The 18,509-nt window shown below is 41.5% G+C and overlaps 1 protein-coding gene across 2 annotated transcripts in view; it reads right to left on the bottom strand.

Moving 5' to 3' along the window:
- ELOVL6 (ELOVL fatty acid elongase 6) overlaps positions 1-18,509 on the bottom strand; it is a 125,428-nt gene that overhangs the window by 63,382 nt on the left and 43,537 nt on the right. The gene's annotated exons all lie outside the window — the stretch shown is intronic.

The raw sequence follows: 18,509 nt of genomic DNA, 5'->3' as shown, positions 1-18,509 counted from the left end.
AGATGTGGTGTACACCTGACCGGATCACCCAGGTGCCCCCACCCCCAACATAGTGACCAGTCTTAAACAAAAAATGTCAGAACCTAGTTGGAGTTGAGGGGAGGGAGGTTGGCATCAAAAAAGGGAGCCAGGCTGGGAATTCCCATTAATGGCAATTTAGTAACTCAATGTTGGCCCCTTGGTGGCTCTCTGGAGGCCTCCCAAGGAAGTGTATGTGTGAGTGGTGGTGGAAAATTAGATAGATGACCATTTTCTTCAACTTTCTAACTGCTCAGTGGTGCTATGTCAATGGAGACAGTTTAAGAGGGTTTGCAGGTGCTGGTCCTCTAACATTCATCTGCCAGTTCACATTTTCTGACTAAACGCTTTCACCAGCTAACTTTACATGTTTCTCAGTATGGTCCACTGACCACATGCCTCAGAAGCTCTTGGGGTGCTTGTTAAGACTGTGGATTTCACCTCAGACCTTCTGAATGTAGAAGAGTGCTATGGTCTGAATGCTTGCATCCCCCTCAGAATTCATGTAGAAATCCTATTTCTTTTCCTTTCTTTTTTTTTTTTTTTAAGATTTTATTTATTTGACACAGAGAGAGAGAGTGAGAAAGGAAACACAAGCAGGGGGAGTGGGAGAGGGAGAAGCAGGCTTCCTAGAGTGCATGGAGCCAGATGCGGGGCTCTGTCCCGCAGAGGATCATGACCTGAGCAAAAGGCAGACGCTTAATGACGAAGCCACCCAGGCGCCCCTCATGCAGAAATCCTCACCTCCAATATGATAATGTTAGGAGGTAAGGCTTCTAGGAGGTGATTAGATCATGAGGGCAGAGCTCTTCTGAATGGAGTTTGTGCCCTTAGAAAAGAGGCCTGAGAACTCTCCATCTGAGGTCAAAGAGAGGAGGCAGCTGTACGTTCTTATCAGACAATGAATCTGCCAGCATCTAGATCTGGGACTTCCCAACCTCCAGAACTGTGAGAAAAATTTCCGTTATTTAAGCAACTCAGTCTGTGGTATTCTATGATAGCAGTGTGAATAAGAACAAAGAGTAGCTCCGAAAGTCTGTAGTTAAACATGACTTCATGTTTAACTTCATGTAGGAGATTTTTAGATTGAGGTCTGACTTGAAGATCATGATTATTTAGCTTCATGTGGTCAGCCACCATCATCCCTAACCCTCTGGATTCTTCAATTTCCTATCCCAAAGATAACACAACTTTCATATAGAGCAACATCTATTATATCCTACAATCAAATAAAAAAAAAAACTTCTGGCTAATATCCTATTTACAAAAAAAAAAAAAAAAATCAGTGTAGTACAACTGGGAAAGACTTTGACAAGAGAGGAAAACAAAAGGAATGGGCAAATGGTACCATCTCTCTCGCTCTGCATCAACAATACAGACAGCACCTTGCACTTTAATTGCCCTGGTACCCTGGTAATGGAAGGTCAGCCCACGTCTTACGAAGCTTCTGAAGTGTCTTACTTACGTGCGAATTTAACAAAAACACTGACTCAGTCAAAGATTCCTTGCCCTTTCAAACAAAGCTGAAACCTAGGAACAACATATTTACTTTTCTTCATTAGTAATGAGCTACTTCCGGTAAAAGGTGTAATTTTCCAGGAATTGCTTTAAGGGTGATGATTTAATAACAGAGACCAAAGTTATTTACTTACCTCCTAATTAACAAAAATTTGCAAAGCCTTATGGTTTATGGTACAAAACTTTGCTGAATTAGTATTACTGAGAGTTTATCTGGGCTCAGAGAAAAGAGAATTCCAATTCATTCATTCTTTCATACCATGACTCACAAATATTTTCAAAAAGTCATTAAGTACAGGGTGCAAGGTATTGAGGAGAGCTCCCAAAACAGACATCTTCCCCTGTTCCCTGGAGACTTGAACATCTTTTTGAGGTAATAGACAAGTACATGGAAAAGTGGAGAATAAATAATAAGGAAATATTCAAAGAAGAAGAAGAGGAAGAAGGAGGAGGGGGTGGAGGAGGGGGAGGGGAATGCGCTCTAACTCAGATTAGACAGGATGAGTAGGTGGGTTGAAGCAGCTTTGGTCAAAGAGCCAGAGGCAAGAAAGAAAAGCACATTCCAACTTTACAAAATTTAGTGTGCTTGACCTTGATAGGTTGGAGACGACTGAGCTGAATGTCCAAGAAGCAGGTGGAAGCAAGATCATGAGGGCTCTTACAGATCATGTTAAAAAGTTCCTTTTTAATCCTAAAACCAATGGGGAGCCACTGAAGAGATTAAATGAATGAAGTCAACATGCTTTTATTTGTGATCTATGAAGATTCTTCATTGATTAAAAAAAATCAGGAGCTTGAGTCTGTCTGGAGTAAGGGAGTGGCAGAGGTTTTTAGATAAAAGAAGGGCAGGTCCTAGAACTTAGGAAACGGCAGGCTTGAGGAATGTAGTTACAGGAAGTTTTCCAGTCTGCACGCTCCCAGCAGGGGGTGGGGGAGGGAGGGGGTGGGGTGGGGGGGCGGTGTGTCCTTACACAGTAACCTATCATATGGTCAAATGTCTGGTGTGTGAATGTACAAAATTGATCAGGTGTTTTCTGCAAGACTCCACTCACACATTTCTGTGCTGAGCACATAGCAAAGTATAGTATTTCCTCATTGGTTTGTTGCTTATCGTGTTCTTAGATATAAAATTATGCCCCCTCCCATCACGTGTCAACCACCGGTATGCAGGTTAGTTTCAGGACTAAGAAAACAGTCATCCATGTTTCGAGTCAATAAGACAGAACATGTAAAGGCAAGTTCCCAGCTTACCTGGAATACATTTTTTGAAAATCTAAGAAAGCCTGTGCTGCTGAGGATAAATAAAGCATGTCACTGAGTCACCAAGATTTTATATCCATGCCTTAAAGAGAAAACCAGCCTTTAGAAAGTACGGATTTGTGCTCTCTTTCCTACTAGTTACAGACCTGACTTCTGGTAGTACCATCTTGCAGCCAGGAGAAAGGACGGTGGTGTAGAGCGACCAACCGAGCCTGGTTTCCTGATAACATCACTGAGCTGCCTTACCAACTCTACTCTAGACTTTTGTTGAATGAAATGAGAAAATCCCCCTACTTAATGAAGGTTCTATTAGTTGATTTTCTGTTCTTTCCGGCCCAACACTCTTAATATCCTCGACTTCTATTGAAACGTCTTTGAACATCATGTACTAAATTCTGTTGCTGACAGTATGTGGGATTCTGTGGTGATTTAATAACACGGATGAGAACCGGCAAGCCATTACCTCCAAAACCTAAATTTTGTTTGTTTGTGTTTAAAAGATTTTATTTATTTATTTGATGCAGAGAGACACAGCTAGTGGGAACACAAGCATGGGGAGTGAGAGAGGGAGATGCAGGCTCCCTGTAGAGCAGGGAGCCCGATGTGCGGCTCCATCCCAGAACCCTGGGATCGTGACCTGAGCGGGAGGCCACTTAATGACTGAGCCACCCAGGGCCCCAACCTAAATGTTTTTAAAGTGACACGTGTCTAACTGTCTACGAAGATGCTGAACTACCTGATCCATGGGAGTTGTGGTATTACGAAAAAACAGCAGGAAAACGAAACGCAGAAAACTCTCCACACACAGGCAGGGCATTTTGGCCACAATTATTCTTCGTTAGTCGAGCTTGACTGATCAAGTGTTAAAAATGACGGAGCCCTGATATTCAAGCAGAAGCAACACAGGGATCCAAGGGAAAGTGACTTCCCAGAAAAACAATAGGGGAAATGTTTTGTGGACAACTTTAGGGGCACTGAAGTTGCACAACAGTAAGTACTGCACACGCGCGTCACAAGTGTCAGTCATCAGGGACCGGCCAGTTTACTTTAAGCAAACATAATTATGTGGGCTGAAGGCTGCAACAGCTATATTTATTCTAAGGTACAACCTGTTTGGCTGGCGTCAGATTTTCAGAGTTGTTTCTATGCACATGACTAAAAATCGTTTTAGGATATCAAAGACAGCAGATTTATATTTGTGCATGAGTGTATATTTATATTGGCATTTAAAAGCATATAAACACAGCGAAGCACATCTTTCTGTTCAAGGAGATGGTATGTGAGTTTAACACAGTATAAGGATCCTTTGAGACTTCTTACTCCCACTTACCTGGAGGAATTCTGGGGGCACCTTTCCTTCATTTTCTTTGTAACAGAATCTTTTATAGTTAAGAAAGCTTTCTAAATGATTAATTTGTATAGTATGTGTATGGTCTATACCTTGGACATTGGACTGAAAATAATGAATCACTTATGACATGTCTGCCACTGTGGTTTTCAACTCCCTGCAAACCACCTGTCGCTATGCACTTACTGATTCAAATTTGCCTGGAGAGACATTCAGGCCCAAAGCAGGGAGACAACACATTCACCTCAAGAACTAGAATGGTTTCGGCTGCCTAATCTACACTTGGGTGAATTATCTTTTAAATCAGGATTGTTCAAATTGTTTGTTTGGACTAATTAAAACCGGGCAGAGGATTTCCAAATCCCTAATTCATTTGAAGACACGTAGGCAATCTTTTCTCTAGAGAATCAAATCACCTTTTACCACATGATGAGTATAAAATTATCAGCTGCAAATCCAAGTTAGTGCAGTGCATGTGAATAAAAAGGTAAGATCAAAGTCTCCAGCTGATGTGATTACTCGAAAGTATTAAATACAGATAGTCATAGAAATTACCTGGGGAGTCTGTTTAAAAAGTCAGAAATTCTAATGCTCTAGGTCCTATGGTGGAGAGGAGGACCCAAAAATATGAATGTTAGCAATAGCTAAATGATATAGGAGGTTCCTGTGGACCACACATTGAGAAACACTGGTCTATACTGTTCTAGATGCCAGGGACACAAACCCCAAACAGCTCACTCTAGTGAGATAGACAAGTAAACAATTTTACGATGCATTTTACACATCCAGAGAGGTATGGAGAAGATAGGAGAAGGCATCAGAATATAGGCAGAAGGGTAATTCTCCCGCAGAAATAACCCCGTTTTTTCTCTAACCAGTAGAACTAGAGAATGGGAGGAAGCATGGTGGGGACAAGCCTGAGTGGGAGTTGGTGGGGACAAGCACTGGGGAGTTTGGACTAATCAGCACAGGGTACAGGAGTAGGAAATGAGAGTGTTAAGATGAGGTACTATCTTGAATGACTTTTATGCCTGCATGGGCCTAATTTTAACTTTTTACCCTGAAGGTACAGGAGGTTCCTCAGGGTTGAAGCAGGAGAGGCAGAGTCAGATTCAATTTTAAGAAAGGCCACCAGGCAGCAGCAACACAGAGGGCCTCTGGGAGGAACGTAACCTGAGGGAGGTGGAGAGGCAGGTAACTGCCCTTCTCCTCAAGAGAAAATGCCTACACTGGTGAAGACAAACAGGTGAATGCCACCTAGAAGGCAGTAGCTTCTCAGAGTAATCATTCCCTATGTTTACTGAAATGATTTCATCACGGTGGAAGAACCAGAGGTTTGAAAACAACTAACTTAATGTGGGAAGAGAGGCAAAAGAGAAGAACAGATGAACCTCGAGTTTCTGGTTTGTCTGTCTTGGTAGCTGGTGTTAGTTCAATGGGTGGGGAGTAAAGAACTGGGGTCTCAGTATTTACTCCTAAGTAGTTAACGAGACTGTAGAACTTATTGGTAGAGATTGAAAGCGGGTATGGGACGTAGCAATGCCTGGGCTGAATGAAGATAGCTATTTGGAAGTCACCCATGCCTGAGTGGTGGTGGCTGAAGTCATGGAAATGAGTAAGGTCATCCAAGGGGAATACACTAAAGGTCAACGTGGGGCCCAACTGGGAGGGGGGCACCACCATTCAGCGGGGGGGAGGGGAGGAGGGAAAGAAACAAGCAGGAAAGCATAAGAAGAGACAAAGGTAAAAAGAGAACCAAGGAGTGCCACGGGAAAGACATTAAAGAAAGAGGGTCAAGTGTCACAGAGCAATCAAGGCAGATAAGTGCTGATACAGAGAGTGTTCCATTGGGATCTGGAGTGCCTATCAGCGCCTCCTCTATGAATGGTTCATTCATTTTTTCAACAAATATTTACCGAAGTCTCCTGAGTGCTTGGTGATGTGCAGATAAACCTCAAGGCTCCAGGACAGTCTCATCCTCCTTTGAAAGCATAGTGAAATCATTTCCATTTCCTTACAAATGTTACGCTACATTAAGATGTGAACAGGAATGGAATTTGTATGCAGAGGAGATCCCAGGAGCCTGGGAAGAAAGTGAGGAAGGGAAGAAAAGTCAAAGTGGCTTGATCGACCTTAGTTTCTGCTTACCCCTTTACTTAACTCCCCCGCATCTACTTAGGAAGCAAAATCCTAGGCTGGAGAGAAGTAATTATTTCCCAATATGTTCTTTTGGTATTGAAAGAAGAAAATTAAGGCAAGAAAGAAAAAGTTAAAGACTCCAAATGAAACTAACATATTTCTGAGCCGACTACACTTCATAGAAACCTTGTCTCATAATTAATTAGCACTGATTAAATGTCTATTTTTTTAAAGAACAAGCTTTTTCATTTTTTTTACTCAACAAAGGTTCCATTTTGTTATTTAACTTTCTGACTGTGCATGTGCCTTCAACGCTTTCACAATTTTCTGCTCCTCAATAAGGAAGGCACGTTTGAATTGGTCACAGACATATTTCGCACACATGGGTCCAACATAGGCCTTGCTGACCTTTTATTTTGTTTAGGTCTTATAGTATGGAGTCCCAGCGTTGGCCTGGGCACACACCATATGTGGACTCTGCTGCCTTCCAAAACATCTTGGTATAGAGATTAACAATGAGCAGCGGTTTTATTACCATGGATTTGAGACAGCCTATATTGGATACAGGCTACAGTGATAGCTTTGAGAGCCTACAATGATAGCTTTGAGATGTGGTATTGGAAGATAGCCTACAATGGTATAAGTCAAAGGTTGGGCCATGCTAAAGGCCTCTAGACACTATCCTGATAAGATGCGGAACAATGAAAGAGTAAAACCTGTGGTTACTTCATTTATCCATTCACTTGTTCAGAAAATACTTCATGAGCTTCTGCTAAAGATTATAAGTATTAAAAAGATGAAGTCCTGGGGCATCTGAGTGGCTCCGTCAGTTGAGCAGTCAACTCCTGATTTCAGCTCCGGTGGTGATCTCGGGCCATGGAATAGGCTCCATGTTCACCTCCGTGCTTGGTGCAGAATCTGCTTGAGATTTTCTCTCTCCCTCTGTCCCTCCCCTGATTACTTTCTATAAATAAACAAATAAATATATAAATAAGAAAGAAAGATTGGGGGGGGATGAAGTCCTGGGTTGGGAGGGGAAAAATACATACCTATTTACATAGAGAAAATCCTTGAGCTTGTGAAAACTACCTTCCTGTGGGAGACAGAAACCAACAAGGAACTCAAGGCTCCACGACAATGTGCTAACGATGTGTGTTATGTACAAAATCAAGGCACAGGAATGACAGGGCTTCATCAGCATGGTGATCAGGGAAGGCCGTTTCATGAGCGGAATAGAAATATATGAAAATAAATGTTAGAAATGATTAGGAAGAATCTGTCTCATGACTGCTGCCTGGTTCTGATCCCTGCAATGTACTGCTTCTGTCAGTACCCATCACTGAGACCCACCAGCGGCCAAGCACCATTAAGCTTGATTAAAGGCCTCAGAGTCTCCTAATGAGTCGTAACTATCACACATGGAAGAACATGGTCCGTCATAATAAAATTATTAAGAAAACAGTGTGAAATCAGCTGATGGAGGAATTATTTCAGACTATAAGGAGAGGCCTTTGGTAAGACTAGCACAAAGACATGGATGGGGAATGGTGGAGATCAGGAGGATAGCATTCCAGAATGAAGAAAGGGTATGAAACAAGGGCTAGAGAATGTTTGTCCAGAGAATGAGGATTATTTCAGACTGGATAATGTGTTCAATGTCTGAAAGTGATGATGTGGGAAATAAGGCAGAAGAAGGAGCCTGGAAAGAACAGTGCAGGGTCTTGAATTCCAGGCTACAAATGGACAGCCTTTCATTTTACTTCTATTCACGAACAGACCTGGAATGTGGAACCCAGGACCCTCCTTTATAAAATGTAGATGGAAGACTGGACAAAGAGGAAAGAATCACCTTAAGGCCATCAGAAAGTCACTGAAAAGCATGCCTAACGGAGATGTTTGAAATTGCAGGAGACCCGACTGTTGCTGAGACTTCCTAGGTGCTGTGCCGAGAACCTGACCAGGATTTCACCTTCAATATTCAGTTACAGAGGAGGAAGCTGTGAGGTTAAGTAAGTTGCCCAAGGTAACAGAACTAGCAAGTAGTAGTGTCCTGGCTTCAAACCAATCTCACTTCAAAGCCAAGGTCAGCATCGTGGAGGATGAAAATTGCAAGTGAATTAGGAAATCTGAGTAGTCAGAGTCCCATGTAATGAAGCTCCATAAAGACAGTTTTGGGTAGCAGGGTAGGAGTCCAGGCAAGAAGGGAAGGCACTACAAATTTAAAAATGGGTAAGCTCAGAGGCAGGTAAAGGCCCTCATGGGAAAGAGCCTACGACCCGATGGACTGCCCTGTGGGGCTCCCTCTTCCTTCCCGCCTCCTTTCCTCCCTCTCTGGCTTCCTATAATCAACCTCCATCATGGCCTCCTGGAAGAACAAAGAAGTAATCCTGTTCTCAGCAGGGTCTGTCCACAGTGGGCACCAGAGGGAACTTTGTGTTCAGAGAAGATCCTCCAAGATGAGCAAGAAGTCAAAATATTAGATCTATGAAGAAATATCATAGGGAACCGGGAGAAGGCTGACCACAGTTTGGTATGAAGTTTCCAAAGAACCGACCTCTATCTTCATTAACAATCACATAACCTCGATTAGATGTTAAAACTGTGAGTCCCGTAGAAAAAGGCATCTTTCTTCTCAACTTGGATGTGGGGTTAGGGTGTTAATTTAATCAGCATAATGTAAATGATTAAGTCTGGTTAATATGAAAGATACCTGTAGTGGGCTTCTTCAAAGCACTGATCAGGGAGACTGACTACACATTCACAAACTGATGGAAATCGACCCTAATACATTCCTGTCTCCTATTAATGCTGGTTCACAGGGAGTCATGCATTAGGGAAAATCAATATAGTATTTCTAAGTTTCATATTTAAGTTTACTCAGTCATAAAGTTATAGGCTGTGCTTACAGTTCTTCTGAGTAGAATTCCCACCATGGGTTTGTCTTTGTCTTTTTTTTTGAAGATTGTATTTATTCATTAGAGAGAGAGAGAGCATGAGTGGGGTGAAGGGCAGAGGGAGAAGCCGACTCCCTACTGAGCAGGGAGAGCCTGCTGTGGGACTTGATCCCGGGACTCCAGGACCACAACCGGAGCCAAAGGCAGACGCTTAACCGACTGAGCCATCCAGGCACCCCTGGTTTGTCTTTAATAAAAAAACGTTCACTGTATGTTGAGTACGTTACTGAAGACATTAGAAATGTAAAGTTGTCATGTCATACAGTTTGCCCATTACCCACGAAGCTAGGACTGATTATGTATTCTGTTGACGGACAGATATAGTTACCTAAATTAGGAGCAATCAGCACTTCCTCATAAACTGAATTATAGACTGGAGATGTAGTCCTGGAATCAGTTTATGAATATTTTCTTATTTACCCAGAATAACTAATTCTTGTAGGATCTGCCAGCAATCTCTAATTATACCAGCTGCACCCAACACCCACAACGAACAACGTTATTTTGCCCTCCCAAAAATATTATTTTATCCTCTGAAAGCTGGCTCAAGGTCAGCTGTGGTTTTCTGAGTTTCATATCACCTTTGTGTTTCAGGTCATCAGATTGGTAATTTACTCAGAAGGCTGCTGTTTGAAGCCGAATTAACAAAATGAGCAACGATATCACAGCCACACCATGTCCCCCTACAGAGCACAGAGAGAGGCTGGGAGAAAAGTGGAAATGAAGAAATAGGGTCTGAAAATGAAGTCTTACAACAGCCACGTCCAGATATCTCCAGAATTGTCAGTTAAAAAGCTGTGGGGGGGCCTGGGGGCTCAGTCAGTTAAGCGACTGCCATAGGTTCACGTCGTGATTCTGGAGTCCCTCATCAGGCTCCCGGCTCAGTGGGGAATCTGCTTCTCCCTTATCCCTCCCCACTGCTTGTGTGCACTCTCTCTCTCCTTCGCTCTTCCTCTCAAATGAATTTAAAAAATAAAAACAATAAAAAACAAAAAACTGTGGAACTCCCATAAATGCGTAAATCCTACCTTTCTTGGTTGGAAGGCCAAGGGTGCCATGGAAATATGTACACACATCAAAGCTTGGCAGTGTTACCTTTGTAACTCTGATGACACCTTTGTAAATTTTAAGGTTTGGTATTCTATGTATTACATAAGTTGGTGGGTTTTTTTTTTTTGTTTTGTTTTGTTTTTTTAATTTATTTGACACAGAGAGAGGGAAACACAAGCAGTGGGAAAAGGAGAAGCAGGCTTCCTGCTGAGCAGGGAACCTGACATGGGGCTTGATCCCAGGACCTTGGGATCATGACCTGAGCTGAAGGCAGACGCCTAATAACTGAGCCACCCAGGTGCCCCTATATGTACTATATATAATCAAGAAATATAATAAAATGAATTTCTTTGGTTTCCTTAGGAGACTGGAAATCAAGAGAACTTCAGGCTAGACTTAAAAGTTAATAAGGGTAAATTTTAGTTCCCTCCAGCCCTAGAATTCAGTGATTTCTTTGTCTTAGAGCCTGGATGACTGGCTAGTTGCCTTTAGTGATTTTCCATTTTTTGGCTGCTTCCTCTTAAGAAGTTCAAAACTGTGACTGTCTGTCTTTGGGCAAAGTAGGAAAGCAGAGGTCAAAGTCAATCAGAAATGGAGCAAATTCACCTGGAGAAGAGTACAGTTTCATTCTGAAGCATGAGCCTTGTTCAAGGTCTTAGGATCCGGCTTGACTTCTCTTTCTTCATGGCCTCACCAGAATAAAGCAAGCTAATATAATGTTTGTGTATTGGTGTTAATGAGACATATATAACTTAATCCCACAGACACTTACTGGACACCTATTCCCTGCCAGACTCTGTGTCTGGTGCTGAAAGCACAGTACTGAAAACGAGAGGCACCACTGCCTCTCAGAGAGCTCGTTCTGTTGAAAAGGGGAGAGATAGACACTAACAAGTTAAAATAACCCACATTAAAAAGAAAAACCACAAGCCCCAGGTGGCGTTTTTAGGGCCAGGCCAAGTCACCAAACACAGGCTTCATACCCAACCTGGCTGCAATTTCAACTGCCACTAGAGATCTAAGTATTAAACTGATAATCAGGAATTTTCTGGTAAGTACCAATGAAGTAAGCTGTCACTCGGGCCTTGGCCTTTCCTTTCGTTCCTAACTCTCTTACTGCACCCTCCTCCTTATATCCACCTTCCATTTTGTACAATTCAGAGCCCCCCTCTCTTTGATAGATGGGGCGCTGCCTGGTACTTGAATCACTGAGAAGAGTCAATTAGATCTTCAAAGGTACTCCATTGAATTTTGTTTTTTAACACCGACTATGATGTGGTTTTGAGAGAAAACTCAGCAGAGTCCTGAGAGAGAACGTTCGTGGGCAGGGAGCCCTTGAAAGGGAGTATGAGAGCATCTCCCTAAAGTGCTGGCCTTGAGGAGAGTGAAAGAACATTCCGGGAAGAAGGAACTGCTTACTGGCAAGCCTCAAAACTAGTTTGGTTTGGAGGCGACTGGGTGGCTCAGTGGGTTAAGTCTCTGCCTTCGGCTCAGGTCATGATCCAGGGCTCTCTGCTCAGCAGAGAGTCTCCTACCCCACCCACTTCCCTCTCCATCCTGGGGCTCGATCCCAGGACGCTGGGATCATGACCTGAGCCAAAGGCAGAGGCTTAACCCAGGTGCCCCTATTTGACTGAGAATTTGATACACATTTTTATCCTCATATGGGGCTCTGGGCTGTCAATATTTTACTTCTCAGAGATAGGCAGACACGTGTAGAAAGTCAGTGACCTCCGTAATACGCTTTTCCTTATTCAAATCTACTTTTGCTCCAGTTATTTTTGCCTGTAGAGATGATTTTTTTTTTTTTTTTGGCTTACAAATACACTTTTAGAGAATAATCATGCACATAAAAATGTTTGCCCTTGCCCTGCTGACCTGACCTTTTCTCTTAACATGTCTTACTCTTTTTCTCTTTTTAGAAATGATTTGGAAGAAAAGAAGGGAATGACTATGTAGTCAACCCTACTCCCTCCCTCCCTTCCTTCCTCTCTCTCTTTTCTTTTTTTTTAGATTTTATTTATTTTTTTAAGGGAGGCAGAGAGACAGTGTGAGTACAAGCAGGGGGAGAGCAGGGGGAGAACAGGGGGAGAGGGAGAAGCAGACTGCTCACTAAGCCTGGAGCCTGACTCAGGGCTCAATCCCAGGACCCTGAGATCATGACCTGAGCCTTAATCAAGAGTAGGACACTCAACTGACTGAGTCACCCAGGTGCCCCGCATTTTTTCACATTCCTAAACTAACTCTTCCCCCTTCCCAAGTCAGCTTTGGCCAGTGCTGTCATTTTAGCAGGTTATATCAGTGTCTCACATGACCAGAACAATGTCTATTATTGCTCAATTTTCATGGAGAAAACTCAGAACACAGCAGTTGGCTATAAACTTGTTTCTGATATCTAAGTGCTGGATGTGGCGTTGTCCTGTCCCTTCCCCTTCTTGGCAGAACATTCACCTAACCTGCCCCTTAGTCATTAGGCATTTTGCGGGACAGCTCTCTCACCCTGGTTGTTTGGTATCACCACCTAACAGGTGGTGATGGTCTGTGACTTCCCCAGTCCCCGGCTGCCACAGATGGGGTGAACTCACTCACTCATTTACTTGGGAATTGCTGGGTTAGCTCACATGGCCTTTAGTCCCCCTACCAGTATGGAGATGGACAGAACTAGCACTTTCTATATGACCCAAACTTGACTTTGTGTTTCCCAGGGAGGTGGAAAAGTGGGGAGTTTTTTCTTTTATTCTTTCTTTTTCTCCAGCAAGCCAGAGGAAGCTTGGACTCAGTCTTTATTTCTGCAACTGTTGCAATGATCAAGTGCTTCCTGGCCCTCACTTCTAAACTTTGTGCACTTCAGTAGCAAATTCTAACCAATCTCTATCACTTATTCTGCTAAGAAGAACGGATATTGACTCTGAAACTCTAATTCTTTTTAATTTTTTGGATGGTTTTCTGCCTTCGATTCTGAGCTCTTCTTCATTGCAACCAAAAGATATTTTTTTTAAATGAATTCTTAAGGTTATCAACTGATACTCAAAAATCTTAGCAACGTCAGAGTGAGATAGAACATGTCCCTATTGCCCAAGTGCCTTCAATAATTACTTGTTAATTGCAATCCAGGGTCATACTTTTTAATGAATATATTAAAGTGTTCAAGATGTACCTAAAGTTTAATAAAATATGAAAAATACTGTGCATATTCTTTTATTATCCATTAAAGTCACCCCTTGAGCACCATAAAAATACCATAATTTGGTATGGTTTTTGGAGTGACTAGTTTTTCTAATGTCTTTTTTAGACAACCTCTTTTATTATGATCTTAATAGATAACATGTGAAGAGACATTTGACAACTTTTTAAGAGTATAATAGCAGTAATACCCTTTCTTTACTCTTCGAAGAATACAAAGCCTTAGGATCTCTTTCTACAAGTGGTCTGCAACCTGCTCAAAGAGCTTAAAATTTAGTCTGAACAAAATATTGACCTAAGTAAGTTCTGTTATCCCTATTGACAAACTGTTAAACGTATGGGTTTTTTTAACGGCCCATCACCAGAATTAAAATTTCTCATTCAACTCATTCTCATTACTCTTGGTTTGGGAAAAACGCAATCCACAGGAACTGATTCACCCTGAAGAATGAATGACCGATAGCTGTCATTTTTAATCTTCAAAGCTGCGTGGGTCAGAGCCCTAGCAGCACATTAGAATCGCCTGGAAAAGTTTTTTAAAACTACAGAATCTGAGAACTGACTTTAAGAGCATCTGATTTGTCTGGGGGAAGGACTGGGACGTCGTATTTTTTTTTTTTTAAATGAGGTATAAGTTCCATTAGTTTCAGGTGTATGACAAAATGGGCCATTAGTATTTTTAAACAGTGCCCAGGTTAACTTTCATACTCAGCCCCAGAACACCTGAAGGACACTCACAATGTTCCTAAGAACACAGCACAGTGGTCCACTGGGGCCATATATTCAGAAAAGGATACGCCAGAAAAGCCAGGGGCTGGGGAAGTGGAAGATCTGAGGGAGCACTACAGATGCCTTGTCTTGAGAATCACTGTAATCCTTACAGAAGTATTTGAATTTTAGGAGTACAGTATTAGTGTTGTACTAGTATAAAAGAAACTTCCGGTGCACTGGAATTTTAGGTGAATTTTTATAAGAATTTTAGGTGAATTTAGACAAGAAATTCAACAGATGGGGGAGAATATACTTTGAAACAGATGACTACCATATAGTTTAGCCCTGAGTTAGCCAGGCTTCACTTCCAACTCTTCCATAAATTGGTCCTGCTTCTCTGATCACCTTCCCTTGGCCCAATTCCGAACCAGCAACTTGCCTCCCAAATTTCCCACCTCTTTCTCAGTGGCTCAGGGGCTCTGGGAAAGTGCCCTATGACTGTCACGCATCCTTGTCTGTCCACTTATTAGTGGCATTATGGTCTCTTTCCAGCTCTTATCAAATATGACCAGTGCCCTTCGTATCCCATAGCCCATTGGGATCCCTGTCACCCTTGGCAGGCTGACAACGAAAAAAGAAACTTGATATGGATCGGAGAAATTCTTGGGTCCTTATCCAATTTCTTCCTCATTTGATGGAAATGCCTCCTTTTTCATTCAGATATCATAAAATTCCTGATTCTGAAATGAGTAGCTATTCTCTCTAATAGAAACAAAATTTGTTATTTTCAAAGGGGTATTTCCTGATTGAATTACCCAAATGGGTATTATCATCCTAAAAGTAACAGTCTTTTTTTTCTCTATTTCATCATGAAATAAGTTCGTTCTCACATTCCCAGAGCCACCATTTCTGCTATAACAGGTGGGGAACACATTTCTCAGCAGGCCAGGATATGGTGCTGCAGAACTGGTTACTATCATTTACCTGGAAAGTAGCTTGCTCATTCTAGAGACTTCATCTCCAGAGAACAAGTTATTGTATATAAACAGTTTCAATGGTGAACGTTAGATCTACAGATTTTTTTTTTTTTTTAAGATTTTTGTTTATTTGACAGAGAGATCACAAGTAGGCAGAGAAGCAGGCAGAGAGAGAGAGAGGAGGAAGCAGGCTCTCTGCTAGGCAGGGAGTGATCCCAGGACCCTGAGATCATGACCAAAGCTGAAGGTAGAGGCTTAACACACTAAGCCACCCAGACGCCCCAGATCTACAGATTTCTTGTATGTGGATTTTTAAAGACTTACCACTATTCAAGGTGATTTCACTTAATTTATTGTATTGCAAAAATGCAGCAACCCGGATACTATAAACCAGTTTTACAGATGAGGAAACACGATCAGAGTGTATGTGACTTACATGGTATATGAATTGCAGGGGGCAGGGCTGGGACTCAAGGCATATTTCACTAATGTTACCCTCTTCTTACCATTTCTCAGATCTGTTTTCAATAGCTTGGGACTAGACTTCAAAATCAAAAAGTTTTCATTCCCTAGTGTATATAATATATATATATATATATATATATATATATATATATATATATATTAAGTTTTTACTTATTTAAGGAATCTCGACACCCATGTGGGGCTTAGACTCATGACCCCAAGACCAAGCACTGCATGCTCTCCTGATGGAGCCAGTCAGGCGCCCCTCCCAGCTTTATATTTTAAGAAGATTTACTGCATTCCTAATTTTTACTCCAGGCAAAAAGATATATATATTTTTTGTTTTTCATTTATTTTATTTTCTTAAGGAGGTCTTCTGCCATGCATATTACTTAGTAAGTTCCACTGGTGACTCTGGCGTGAGAAGAACTCCTGATAATTTAGCAGCACTTGACTGGTGCTAAAGAAATGGAACTTGAAAATGCATGGAGCATTAGGGTGAGGGGTCTGACGTCACTGCTAGCCATCCTTCAGCAGCAGTTTGGCCCGAGGTCATCAGGTGTCATTCATTTCTGGGATCTCTCCAGTCCAGCGACTGCATCCTGGACGTCCTGCCCCTTGCTACCTTGTAGCAATGTCCTGGGTTACAGGAATTTGCCTGACCGTTTAACAGGGCTTAACAGGGTTCCTCTTGCTCCCATTCTAACTAGCATTTATGAACATTCCTTACATTCCCACCTCTGTGCCTGTCTAAACTGTGGAATCTCTGCCATTTGATGTCATTTGTCTACTCCTCAGTCTTCCTAGAGAATTTCCGGGCACCTAGTTAAATGAATTAATGTAACAACCAGGAAGTTCAACTCTTCCACAGTAAGAATGAACTCTTGGTCTCTAGATAATCCACCTGCGCCTTCCTCTCTCGGTTAGATCATGGCATTTCTTCATTCAGACTGGAAAAGTAAACAACATAATTACTGACTTTAGTTAATTCCTGCTCATTCCGCTTGGCTGGGAGCTTTGCTGGCTGTGTTGCCAGTTTTTCCAGTTATCAATCCTACGACATACCTATTCTTCAATGTAACTCATCCTTAAATTGTGGTTTTACGTTTTGAAGAAGTATTATACCAACGCTAAATCTTCTAAAACATACTGTAATGGCTTGTCCATTATCTCTCAGACACCCTCCACCCAAGCATACACAAAATGACTTGTCTCTTTGTCAAATTCCAAAGACCCTCAAATCTACCAATTAAAAGTGGATAACCTCTCTACCATGTGCCTATCAAGTGGGTAGATCTTGCAGACTGGACCATGATACTATGTAAGGGACCTCAAACTCCTGATTCCAGGATTTGGTGAGGTCACATCATTAAAAAACAAAACAAACAAGCTCATTGGACATTGCTAGATGTGGAATATCTTATTGATGTCAGCTCAAATAAATGGCAGTGAGATTTTCATAAGAACTAGACTCCAGTGTTGGTTTTCATTTGTCTTTACAATAAATATTGTTCCATAGGTAGTCGATAAATATACCTAATTTTTCTACTGATAGTTTTCTCCACATGTAATACACAATATATAATACATGTCTTCCAAGTGCTCTGTTAGTTCAATTATTCTTTAATGGCACTCCTGAATCTGTACAGAAGGTAAAAAAATTTCATGCTCTGATTCCATGTTTTGCGTTTATAGACTAAATGCCTACCAAGTTCAGAAGAAAAGAGCTAGGTTGTATAGGAATGCCCCATTCCAAGAAATGTCAGCCATTCCTTAGGATGCCTAGAACTTTTCTCCTTAAAGGGTGGTAGCAATCAGCACCATTAGCATCATCTAAGAATCTATACATTTACATACTGATTTCCTGAAAACGAGTTCATATTTATCAGGATTCCCCAGAGGACTTGGATGCATAGTAAAATTGGAGCAATACTACATTAGAAAGTTTAGCTTTCTATCAAGAAAACAATAACAACATGAACAAAAATAGGTCATTTTCATAATATAAGAAGATTGATCTTGAGAAAATTATAAGTCAAGGAACTGACATAGCAATTTCAAAGCAAAAATACGGATATCTGTCATAGAGGTATTCTCCGTGACCCACTATATACTAACAATACAGTCGGTCACTTTCTGTTACAGATAAAAATTAGGTAGTTCCCTGCATTTTGATTCTACCCCCAATCCATAATCCTTATGTAGGTACTTTTATAAGAAAGGGAGAGGCATGAGGTGTAGTTATGAATATTTTAGATACTGGAAAAGATATCTTTCACTGTAAATCAATAAACTTGGCACGATGCCTACAGTATATTCATATAATGTAATACTATTCTAGCATTAAAGTCATGTTTGCTTACATCTATTTCCAATATTTTGGTGATGAACATTAACATTTTATCAAAATACCCCTCATTCTCCTAATAGAACTGGAATAGTCAACTAACAGTGAAGTGATGAGCCCCAGAGAACACAGAAGACTCACGAGGTCCTTCCTCAGTAGTCAGTGGTCACCCTCCTCTTTCCAGCCTTACACTGGTACCCAGTCTGCAGAGAGGATCCTAATTATAACGAGCTGGGGTGGATGCAATTAGTGTCTTCTGACTTGGGTATTGCACAGGAGTGATCATTGCCAATAAAAATACAATTTGTAGCTAACTCTTTAAACAGAGACTTTTGGCTTTGAAAATTGAACTAATTCCAAATGGAACAACTGTAATCACTACGAAGAGAATGTCTGCCAAGAAATACATTATTAAAGATGGAAATTCCAGCACTTCAAAAGATCTAATTTTAGATGCCGGAATCAATCCACTGTTGAAATCTTTCTCTCTTGTCTTGTCACCAGGCAGTCACCTCCCTCCTTTTGGTCTGACTTGTATT

The sequence above is a fragment of the Meles meles genome, chromosome 2, assembly GCF_922984935.1.
Source record: "Meles meles chromosome 2, mMelMel3.1 paternal haplotype, whole genome shotgun sequence".
NCBI classification, from domain to species: domain Eukaryota; kingdom Metazoa; phylum Chordata; class Mammalia; order Carnivora; family Mustelidae; genus Meles; species Meles meles.
This window is presented reverse-complemented; position numbering and strand designations above follow the sequence as displayed.